This window comes from Uranotaenia lowii, chromosome 2 (genome assembly GCF_029784155.1).
Source record: "Uranotaenia lowii strain MFRU-FL chromosome 2, ASM2978415v1, whole genome shotgun sequence".
NCBI lineage: Eukaryota > Metazoa > Arthropoda > Insecta > Diptera > Culicidae > Uranotaenia > Uranotaenia lowii.
Window position 1 is genome coordinate 192,772,452 of NC_073692.1, and position 12,684 is coordinate 192,785,135.

The following is a 12,684-nucleotide window of genomic DNA, read 5'->3' on the forward strand; positions in this document are numbered from 1 at the left end:
TTGTTTTGTTGGATAGCTAAGAATTCCATTTAAATATTTCAGTAGGAATGAGAGTGGGGTCTCGTGGGGGTAAACATGTTTTCCAGATGTCCGAATATGATGAAAATTCGTAATTTTTAACGTTATACGTTTGTGCTCGAAAAAAAAAACGTTTTTTTTTCACTTTTTCAACCTCAAATAAATAAATTTTATATTATTTTGAACACATCTATGGCGATAAAATACAACAGCATCAAACCCCAACTTCACCTTCATAGATAATTGTATGAAATAACGGATTTTAAGAAACAGATTTGTGATCGGTGTAATTTCCAGTTTCTGAAAAGCATAATTTTATGATGAATTTTCGAAATTTACAAAAAGAAGTTTTAACCAAGCTTTCATAGGTCCTGCCCCACTGTGCGCCCGTGGCATAGAGGATAGCCTTCAAGTCTTCTAAGCCAACGATAATAAAAAAAGAAGAATACTATGAATTATTTAAAAAAAATGACAGATAGTGCAGCTTTTAACACAGAAATAAATTTTTGTCGACATAAACTCATTCATTAAAGCCTTAACGGTGATAAAAATTTGTTTTTTTTTAAAGAATCTGTGATAATCAAATTTTCCATCAAACAAAGTTATCTGCAAATTTGCCGAGATTTTATAGAGCTAATAGTTATCAAATATTTTTTCATAAAAGTCTCTGCTGGTGTCACAGATCTAACTGTGGAAGTTTTTTTTTGAAGATAAGTTAACCACCGTAAAATTGATTCTTGTAAAAGAAAAAGGCAATTTGGTTGTCTAATGTATGCAGATGTATAATATACGATCCAAAAAATCTTGACCGCAAACGTCCCGGGCTGCTTCTTGACCTAGATGAAATGCAAAGATGAGCAGCTGTCGCAAACGGTGTGTTTCGCCTCCTGAATTTCCAATTTCTAAGCTTCTGAATAATTAAAAAACAAATAGGATGAATGATTTTGAGCGAAACTAAACGGCTCAATTCGACGCAACTCGGAACAGTTTATCAGGCGGTATGGATATGGGTTATATCCGACCGAAATGTTTCTCAGTTCAGCGAATAGATCTTGGTTTTTGCTTTCTAATGATGATTTTAAGAATATTTTAGAGTAAATCCTAATAACTCTAGAGCTGTTTTACTAAAGTAAGAATTCTGATCTTGAGCGGAACTAAAATATGATCTTGAGCGGAACCATTTTGTACTGTCAAAACCTTTAATAGCTCTCATTCCTTATCTTTGTGTAACTATGAAAGCTTCAATTAAATTTCATCTTTGAAGATTTGGAAGTTAAAAAATTAATGTTTTTACGTAAATAAATGAAACTTAGCCTTCCAAAGTTGTTCTCAAAATATCCAATCAAATTTATATCTTACACAAAAAAAATACAATTTTCACTTTGATTCTCTGTATCTTATTTTGATGTAATTGATTCTCTAAACTCAATTTTTTTTTTACCTCAAAAATTAAATTCGTTAGTATATTTGATTGATTAATTGAATGTGCGTATTTAGGGTCATATTGCCCTGAATAACTTTTGAAGGTAACGACGAAGTCAGTAATATAAAAGAAGATGCCTTAAATAACAGATTTTGCTATAAAAAACTGTACATCGGGTTTTTTTCATATTTTAGTTGGGAAAAATCAGTTTACATTGAAAATCTTTTCATACTTTTCTAATTCAAAGTAAGAACCCTTAGTTTTATATTTTTCAATTCTGTGAAATTTCAGATTTTTCTGTGATTTCGGTAACCTCGCTCTAAACAACACATTCATAGAATAAAGTTTATAATAAATTCCAGTTTCTTATGAATCACAATAAAATTTATTTATATTAAAAATTTATGGAAACATTAAATATTTAGCTCAATTGATAATACAATTATTATTATTTAAGCATTATAACATTGCTAATTCGGTGTTTTTGCTACACTTTGTAAAACACTTTGTAAATTTATATAAAAAACAATTCGAATTTTTGTTTATTAGGTGTTATATCGTTTTCAATTGGAATTTGAACATCTAAAACAACCTCTTTAAATGAAAGCTGCTTCATATAGTTCGAATAGTAATGGCAGATTGATTCTTATTCTGAAATAATGACTTTACTATATTAGATACATTAGGTCTCGAATGCCAAAAATGCCAAAAAATATGTATAAAAGCCTTCCTTCTCCTTCCCGTCGCGTCGTCCTTCTGAAAGACAGAATCAAAAACACATTTCTTGTACCCCAAAAATTAAACTTTTTGTGTACATGGTTTGGTACGCTGTTACACCAATTAAAGTAATTTTTGGTTCTATTCGAACTTAATTTTACATCTTTTCTGTCCCTAAAACTGACATAATAAGAAAAATACATAGGTGCTGCATACATTCAGGGGTATAAAAACCGTGTGAGATATTAGGCATAAGGCAGCGCACCTAGCGGTTTATTTTGGAAGCTAGTAGTTCTGCTCAAGATCAAAGATGGTTCCGCTCAAGATCATATTTTACTTTAAAAAACTACGCCATTAATTGATTTTTTGATTTTGAAACTGTAGAGAATATAGGAACAAGGTTAAATGAAAGTATTGAAAAATATGAGTTTGAATAACTTATAAACTTATATGTGATATGTGATTCACAGTGAAGACGTATGTTGTCTGTGAAATCAGGAGCTAATCCAGATCAGTATAGAGCTTTCTAATACCTATTGAACCAGTATCTTCACTAACACTAACACTATCACTAACATGCGACGTGAGAGATACGAGAGCGTTTATATAATTGAGATCGAAGAAATGGAACTTAACGAAACGAACGTGTGACTGTGTGTGTAATCGAAGCGGAAAAATATTCTCGCTTCCCGAACCAAATCGTTGATAGAAGTCAGTTGATAGAGTATTGCGTTGACGAAAAGTTCGAACGTAAGCGACTGAGGAAAGCATTTCCGAAAGCGAGATCAGAAATGAATCCTCCGGACTCGACAGAAACTTGTTACAAAAACCCGAATAATGCTTTCATATGAATTTTTCTACCATTTTATTCATTAATAATCAGTTTATAACGGTCAAGGGTGAAATAGATTGACTTTCAAAATCAGCGTAGATTGATGAAAATTGCAGCAGAAATTTATATGCTTTTAAATCTTCTTATATTATTATTTCCTTTCATAAATTTTAGCCAAAACGATTATGCTTGAATGAAAAGATATTGGAAAAGTGTTTTTTCATCATTTCGTTAAGATTCATAAACAATCATTGCCTAGATCTTATGAAAAGTAAATGGTTCTGCTCAAGATCAGATTTCGACTAGTTCCGCTCAAGATCATTTACCCTATTTTCAAAATCCAATTAACATAGTTTTGTAGAGCAGTTTAAAATCTATAGAATGAAGTTTTTCATCAAGTTAGTAAAACCTTTCAAAAAAATTCCTCCAAACCTGTTGTTTGAATAATTGCCAACATTTTTCTCAAATATTCATTCAACCGTCGACCTGCGACGTTTCTGTCAGCCGTCAACTTCAACCACTCACTCACAGTCATTTGCCTCTCCTCGTAACGGAGCGAACGTGTTGTCGTTGCCAGTAAGTTCTTCTGCTTTGGTCGGTGGGTGTTTGGTGCGTGCCTTCTTGTTCGTTGTGTTTATTTTTTTATATTTATGTAGCATTTTCAACCCACGTTAAGCGGGCTTCCAACCCCACCCTTCTGTCTGAAACATGGATGGTCGGCACCCGCCAGTCAGTAGCAGCTTGTTCAGATTGTTGATGATGACGTTCCACAGACCACATCGAACCACCCCAATTATGGGCGGGAGCGTCCCCCCTTTTTGCCTCGGACGCGACGTGAGCAAATCCTTTGCGGAAGTTTGCCGGTGGCCATCAGCATAGTATTGTCGCTGGGTATTACCCTACGTCCTCGGGTTATGACTTCAGGGAGGGGATTCAAATTTCTCACACCTGCTAGGTGCGTCGTGTTTCTACCTTCGATCCGTTTAGGTCCTTCTGGCTTTGGAAATCGGTACCGGGATACATAAAATAAAATTTACAAGTTCATGGCTCGGTTATTTGTCACCCGTCGTCGCTGCCGTCGTCGTGGTCGTGAAAAACGTTTGTGAGACGGTCCTTTCGAGCCAAAAGTCGTGTCACCAAAAATATCCTCGGTCGTCGTTTGAGACTGGTGTCTGGGTGCTTTCGAAGGTAGGAAGGCATAAACACAAATCCACACCAACCAGGACGACTGAATGGTTTAATGGCTCTGTCGTCGTTTCTCGCTGCTTTGTGCACATGGTGGTGGAGAAAAGTGGAATCGTTTGATCTGGCCGGTGTAGTACCAACACGTTTGGAAGCACCGGCAGACTCCACAAATGGACGCCAACAACGACGACGACGCCTAGTCCTCAGTCTTCGATCGGCGACGAATGACATCGTCAAAGTTTTATTGCTCGGTGCCATTTCCGATGACGAAGCTGATGATTTTGGTGACGACCGGTGGCATCGTGACAGTATGGTGATGCGTGTTTTTTTTTGTTATCAAATGGAAAAGCTCCATATGCAGAGCGATGTCTTCTGAGGAATCAATCCAAATATAGACACACATATTTACATACATGTGTTAGGCTTTTTTTTTTACAATTTTTAACAAAAATAAAGTACCGTCAAAAGTGTCAAATATTGTAGGAGGTTTTGGATCCGCTTAAATTATAGTCGTTTTACCATATTAATGGCATACGCCAAAATAAGGTATTGATGAAACAGCTAAAAAAGTGGCTCCAGAGAGTGGTGAACAGTATAAAATTAAAAACGACGGTATAGTTTGGAACATATGTTTCTAATTTAAAAAATGTACCTCGGACGCTGATCATTGGCCTTCAACCATAACTCAATCATATAATTACTTTTTTCCGATAAACCAATTGGCGTTAAGGACCAAAAATATGAAAAAAGGATGCGAAATGAAAATAATACCACTTATGTAATTCTAAAAAATCAAGAATATTTCATAAAATTTTTTACTTGCAAGTGAATAATACCTAATGTTTCTACGAACTAGAGTGTCCATTTCCCGGCCATTTTAGCGTTTCCGGGAACCGGGAAATCTGACGATCCTTTTCTCGGGAATTCCCGGGAAAAAATGAAGATCTTAACCCTCTACTGCGTACGAATTCTTATCAATATGGTATTTTTAAATTCAAGGTAGTACCTAGTATTGCAAAACATTTAAAACTTTTTTAATGTCTCATAAATTCAATAAGCAAACAAAAGACACAAAAAAAGTACTTTAACCACCAAACTAGCTGCAAAAGTTTGAAATAATTGAAAAAGATTTCCCACTATCGATAGAAGTTTGTTGGCTATACTTCAGGTTATTCATCAAATATCGTAGATTTTCAGATAACTATCCATTTGTTGCACAATATGTCATTTTGAACCAATAATTTGACTAAAAAAGGGGGGTTAATAAATGGGAATAAACAAATTACGATTCACTTAGATAATTTTCGCAAAGTAGGGACGCCGAGTAGATAAAATGTGAAAAATCAACAAGTAGCAACTACTCTAAGCGAAACCCAAAAATTGCAATCATCGCTAGAATCGGGTGCGCATCTAAGAAAGCACATGTAAGTCGGTGTGGTGCTACGTTTTTGCCTGACTGTGTATTGACAGTACACAGTCCAACTGGCCTGCTGTGTTTAGGAATGTGTTGATCAAAAGTCGATCACGCTTCCTATACAGAGTAGTCTGTTGTACGGCAAAGGCGTACCACCACACTTTCATGCTTTCCAATAAAAATGCCCTAGACTTACAGTTTCAACACCTATCCAAACTTTATCCTACGAAGCTCATCTGATGCTTGCCTATCCGCCTATTCTTCATGCCTTTACAAATTCTTCTACCTAGCGTTCCATCTCGCCGCACGTGTCAATGAACATATTAAATTAATTTTGATTTTGTTACTGTAAAAGATGAATGTTGCAAAATATAACATTCAGATTCTTTCCGTAGCGTTTCATTGCTGGAGTGTCATGTCAGTGTGATCAGTAGTTCTACCTTGAATTTTTTTTCTCAAATCTGGTTAATACATTGAATTTGATGAAAAAAATGTTTTTCCAACTGAAAAATTTGTGTAAAAATGAAAAAAGACAAAGAATCTATAAAACCAAACATTTAGAGATTCTCTGTCGTTTTTCATTTTTACACTAATTTTTCAGTTGGAAAAACATTTTTTTTATCAAATTCAATGCATTAATGTGCCTGTGTATCCCAGTTTTATCGTAGAAATAGCATATTTCTTTTCAAGTTGGGTGGCACTTCCTAACTGGGATAACATTTCTTCAAATCGATCGATGCGCACTCTGGAATCGATATTGCGTACTGTTGGAAAAATTATCCAACAAACCAAATTGAGTGTCCAGTCAGTATGGTCAGTGGTAGAACTATCATTCTCCTTGCTAAATCTGATTAATTTTTCGAATTTAGATCGTGTAAGTTTGTATTAATTTAGCAAATTTTACTGGCTTTGGGAATTCCGGAAAATATCGGAAAGTACATTATTATTCCGATTACCAGTTCAAAAAAATCACTTTTGGTGAAATTGATACAATTCTAATTATTTGATTCAGTGATATTAGAATGGATCGATCAGAAAAGCATAACAAAATCGTTACAAAAACCTATCTCATCGAGATATTTATATCTTATCCAGTTATAATTTTATTATGAGAATTGCTGTTAATGTTTTTTCAAAAACAGATTTATATCTGCTTTAGATAAAAACAATTTGTTTAAACGCCCCAGCATATATTTAAGAATTATTCAAACAAATGTACCAGGTGAAAAGTTTGTATTAAACTTACCAAAATAGAATATAGCTACAAAAGTGGAGGCGATATATCTACAATTATAAGATTCCAACGATTAGATTTTCCCACAAAAAGCAAAATAAACAAGTAATTTAAGTAAAACGAAAAAAAAACTTGACGATCGAGATTTGAAATCCAGTCCTCCGAGTTTGCTGTCCGATATCTTACCACGACGCAAACTCATCAGTTGATATGATGCACCTAAGGTTGCCAGATTGCCCGGTTTCATCCGTGTTTGCCCGGATATATAATACCAAACTTGGAAACAGTCCGACCCGGCCTGGTTACTCTGACTTTATTGATAAATGCCCGAATTTGGCCCGGATTTATTCACTTTATTTGGCAAACAATTAAAAAAAAAGTCAATCGTGTTGGTAACATTTATTATTTATGCCTCCAAAATGAAAGTTTTTTTTTGCATTTTTTTTAATAATCTTGAATGGTTTTTGGAAGCCTAAAACACAATTTAAAATTTGTCAATTAGTTTTGATGGATTTTTTTTCTCTTGATTTTCGTTGAGTAATTTCTGGGTTTTGACAAAATTTGCCCGGACATTGCCCGGAGTTTTGGTCATCAAATTTGTAATCAAATGCTCAAATTTTGCCAGGTTTTATATAGAAATTGTCCGGATTTGTCCGGTCCGGAAATATGCTGAAAAAATTATGGCATCCTGGAACCTGGCTCTAGAGGTCAGGTGCCCTGATATGTCCGGAAAACACAGACTTTCGAGCCTTCGTCCAGATGTTGCCAAACAAGGATTTGGCCCAGATTTTTGCTCAGAGTGCCCAAATTTGACACCAAACTTTAGTAAGAAAGTTACAATCATAGCCAAAGAAGGAATTACTAAATATTTAATTCAAAATATAAATTTTATTTCAATTTCATGTTCATACACACAAAAAATCGTTTTTACGTAATGGTTTTAAAATTTTAAAATGTGATGCGGATTTTAAATTTCATACCAAATTGGAAACAGAAAAATTTTAAATGTCACAAAAAATATATTTGTAAACATAAAATAAAGATTGTAAATTAGAAGTTCAAAACATAAAATCAGTAATCATTAAAAAAATCAGAGTTTAGAAGTTTCAACAAAGATCTCGAGCTCCCAAAATGTAGAAAACCATGAACATAAATAAACAACACAAGACTTGAAAAAGTTACTGAATCTCTAATTGTATTGAAAACAATTATAAATTTAAATTGAATGCTAAATTCAGGAATAAAGTACATCAGAATCAACTTCAGTTGGAAAAGTTTCAATTTGAATTTCTAATCTAAGATAGAAATTGGAATGAAAATTCAATAAAGAATCTCAGAATGGCCGATTGGACCAATTTGAGCAACTAGAGAAATTTTTTTTTTGTAAGCTGATTTTCGAAAATTTCAAAAATGATCAAAAAACTAATAATAACTTTACATTGTTCATACTCATAATGATGCTTATAAAGCGAGCATTCTAGATTTCCCGATTTTATAAATTTAATTCCCATTGATTTTCAATGTTTCTCTTCAAGTTCTTAGTTTTTTTTTTAATTTCAAAAACTCCCGGCATTTGCTCTGATAATGTCCGGATAAAATTCAGGAATATTTTTTTGTAAAGTCTGTAAATCAATTTAGGTAAACATGAATTATAAATTTCTCACAAATAACGGTAAAGTTGAAATTTGAAGCAATATACCTTGCAATTGTGCAAGAATTCGAACTTAATTAAAAGGGGAGATGTTTTTCTTTATTCTACCTATTTTATGCTACAAGTCTTCATTCAAAAACTGTATTTTGTTCAAATCTCGACGAAGCCAATAAAAAGTAATTCCAGTCGCCGTAAAAGCCTTAAAATTTTTTGACAGTTGAGAAAATATTTCATTAAGCTTAGTTCTTTTGAAAATGGGACAGTTACGAATTCGTGTATCTCTAAAACCATTCGTTTTATTGAAATAATTTCTATGAAGGAAATAAAGTTAGTCTAATGACAATTCATGAAAAAATTTGAAAAAAGATATTTAACGTTTTTTGTTAGAAAAAAATCTAATTTACTCTTGGTATCTTCCATCAGCCGGCGCACACTTTTTTCAGTCATGATATTGATCAGTTTTTTAAACTTATACTTCGTCTAATCTGTATATTAGGTAGCTGCATCCTCCTCCTTAAATTTCTTCTACTTTTTGGTCCAATTCTTCTCTTTCAAAAAAAAAACTGAGGGTAATTTAGGAGATACAGCTGTTTTGAATTTAACAAAACTTGATTATTTTTGAGCCCTTTAAAGTAAAATCGGTTAGTATAGATCGTAGGTTACGAAGGGTTACATACAAATTACTCTTTTTAGGCTTTTGAAAACAGCGAAATCCAATGTTTTTGTTTTGAAAATTTTTAGTTCGAAGTTTGGCAAACGATTTTAACGTTGCTGACGCGTTTCTATTAAAATTATGAAATTTGTCCTCACTTCCTTTTTTTATAATGACTGAATTCTGTCTAGATTTAACGAGATTTGGTTTATCAATAAATTTGGACCGTTTCACCCTTCATGTACACATGTATGTGCAGAAGCTGAGCACATCAGGACCAATTTTTTTCTCCAAAACTTGATAAAATATGAGCATATGGTTTGCTCATATTTTATCAAGTTTTGGAGAAAAAAATTGGTCCTGATGTGCTCAGCTTATGCACATACATATGTACATGAAGGGTGAAACGGTCCAAATTTGGTCAATATCAACTTGACGTATTTCTTTCAATTTTGCCTTTAAAAAACCTAAACACCCCTCATTTTGAAGGTGTGTGTGTGTGTGTAGAATGTTGCTCCTATTTTGATTTTGGAATTCACTCTTCAGTTGTCAAAATGCCTTAACCGTTACAAATGTAATTAAAGTGTTTAGGGAACGTTTGTCGACAGCCAGGAAGTCTGGATCGGGGGGAAATCGAAAACCGGAAGCCGCTGAGACGACAAAGAGAGTTGCCGGTTTCAAGCGAAACCCTAACCTCTCTCTCCGAGATGCCACAAATAAGCTGGGTGTATCGTCTACAACCGTGCATCGAGCTAAAAAACGAGCCGGACTATCGACTTATAAGAAGGTAGTGACTCCAAATCGTGATGATAAACAAAATACGACGGCCAAAGCGCGATCCCGGAGGCTGTACACGACGATGCTGACGAAGTGTGACTGCGTGGTAATGGACGACGAAACCTACGTCAAAGCCGACTCCGGGACAGGAGTTTTATACGGCAAAAGGAGGGGGAAAGGGAGCAGATATTTTCAAGCACATGAAACTGTCAAAGTTCGCGAAGAAATATCTGGTTTGGCAAGCCATTTGTACCTGTGGCTTGAAAAGCAGCATTTTCATAGCTTCCGGGACTGTCAACCAAGAAATTTATGTGAAAGAGTGTTTGAATAAACGTCTGCTGCCTTTCCTGAAGAAACACGGTTGTTCCGTACTGTTTTGGCCGGATTTGGCATCTTGCCGTTACGGTAAAAAGGCCATAGAGTGGTACGCCGCCAACAACGTGCAGGTGGTTCCCAAGGACAAGAACCCTCCCAACACGCCAGAGCTCCACCCAATTGAGAAATACTGGGCTATTGTCAAGTGGAACCTAAAGAAGACCAAAAAAACTGCTAAGGACGAGCAGCAGTTCAAGGCAAACTGGCTTTCTGCGGCGAAGAAGGTGGACAAGGTGGCTGTACAAAATCTGATGGCAGGGGTTAAGCGTAAGGCCCGGCAATTCGGATTTGGAAAAGCGGAAGCCTAACTGAATATTTTTCCTGAATTTTATACTAATTACACTTGAAAAAGAAATTTAATTTTATTGTTTAAATAAACGATTTCACCGATTTACACGCGTTTTCCCTTTACAAAATTTTGACCGTATCACCCTTTATGTACATGCGGAATAAATTCTGCAATACTCACTTTAAATAAGGGGCATATATGTATATTCGAGTGAAACTATTCGAAATATTGTTTATTTCAAAGGAACCCCCTTATCAATAATATTTTATGTTTTAATTCTGATTTTCAAGTTTTTATTTCCGTTCCTTGATTTTAAAGTACTTGGTTAAAGTAGTTAAAGTAAAGTAATGCTCATTTTCTTACTCTGGGGGTAGATCGGGGCCCAGGGAAGTTGCCCTCATTGCCCCCCTCTTAATACGGCCTTGCAAAGAAACCAAATGTCACTAGAAATTCATCGAACCCAATCCAATCACAAACGAAATATTCCTGGCAAGCGTGAACGGTGTTGTAACGTGTAGAAATAATATAGGTAGCTTGTTTATGTTTCGTTCCTGTCCTTTTTACGAATGTATGACAACAACAATAACAACACGCGCTCCAGAAAGGATAGGTACGTCAGCAACAGGATCATGGGCAAAGGGTCGACCGACACACACGACACGTGCCCATCAGTTTAACGATCGGGAGGCCATGTGTGTATGTTGCGGTCACTGACTGATTGCTCCAAGTGGCTGATCGGATATCACCACCACCCACCCACAACTGGGTAGGTAGATATGTCTTTTTCCACCTAGGAACGCGTGGGTGTGAAAGTTGCCACCATATCGTCGAGAAACCGACGGCTGCTGACCTGAATCCCGCTGAACCAGCAGCCACCCACAGCCAGTGGATAGATGGATCAACTGGCTCAAACGATAGAACTCCTGAACTTCTGGCCAAAGGATTACCGTCACCAGGTCCTATGGCTATGAGTGACTGACGGGTGTCGGAAAGGTTATGATTTTACGCTCATTTTCTTTTTATGGTTCGAGGATTACGGCTGGGTTTTTGCCATTCTTCACACGACCATATCGCCATATCCTGCCGGATTGACCTGTCTCGTTTCGTTTCTTTCCGTCTGTTCCACCTGTCCAGCTGGGTGGGATTTTTCCGACGAACGTTTGCGGAACAGGTGTGGCGCGTGCTGTGCTATTGGGTTGACCCTAGCGGGGAGGATTAAAAGAAAATCTACCTTTTTCACACTGCTGCTGGTGCTTGCTCTGCCTGCTTGCCTGCCAGTGACTTCTTCGGTCCTATTTGGGATGCCTTTTTTCCGCCGTTGGTATCCTTCTCTCGTTCGTAAGTTTCGTATCCAGGGATTTTCTTCACAACACTTGCCAACTTCACTCTGTACGTGTGTACATCAACATTCACCTTAACCACAAAATCTTTTGTGTGTCGATCTTCTTATAAATATCTAGCTCTCCAGATATAGCTTAGGGTCACCGCAAATATCCTCCTCAGCACACCAAGATATAGGTAAATACCGATGATAGAAAATTCACATGAGCAGGATACTCGGCAGCTTTCTTCACTATACCCACCGAGAAGGGAAAAACACCCAACTGCAAACTCGAGAGCTCTATTACACGTGTTCAGAATTTAAACATCGCGCAAAAACACCAGAACAAAACACAAGGCGCGTAACCGAAAATCCTGCTTCAGTTCTGCCCCAAACAACCAAAACCGGCTGACTACTGCTGCTGGAGCGAATATTGCCAGACAGACGCGTACAGACCAAATTCGCCTTGACGAGCGCGGGAGAAAACCAAACGTGCGAACGTCCCGAAGTCCTGTCGTAGACTGACTCTGTTGTTGTGGCACATTCTGGCTCGCTGGCTGGCTGGCTGGTTTGTTGGGCTGGCTGGCTGACTGACTGCCAAACTACGGCGACGACGACGACGACGACACGGCCATCCAATAGCAGTCAGCAGGAAATCCTTCGATTCCTTTTTCGATGGGTGGTTGGTTGACTAGAAGGCTGGCTGGCAATAGGTGGTATGGTTTTGGCAGGCTGGATGTTTCAGCTGTGGGCTTAGTTCTGCGAGGGCGTGTCAATTTCGGACCGGTTTCTTTCC

The 12,684-nt window shown here is 36.6% G+C and overlaps 1 protein-coding gene across 1 annotated transcript in view; it reads right to left on the bottom strand.

Moving 5' to 3' along the window:
* LOC129742686 (uncharacterized) overlaps positions 1–12,422 on the bottom strand; it is a 68,177-nt gene extending 55,755 nt beyond the window's left edge. Inside the window, exon 1 of the mRNA XM_055734625.1 lies at positions 11,799–12,422. The gene's annotated coding sequence lies outside the window, so the exon portion shown is untranslated. The remainder of the gene's footprint in view (positions 1–11,798) is intronic.
* Between the last annotated feature and the right edge of the window lie 262 nt (positions 12,423–12,684).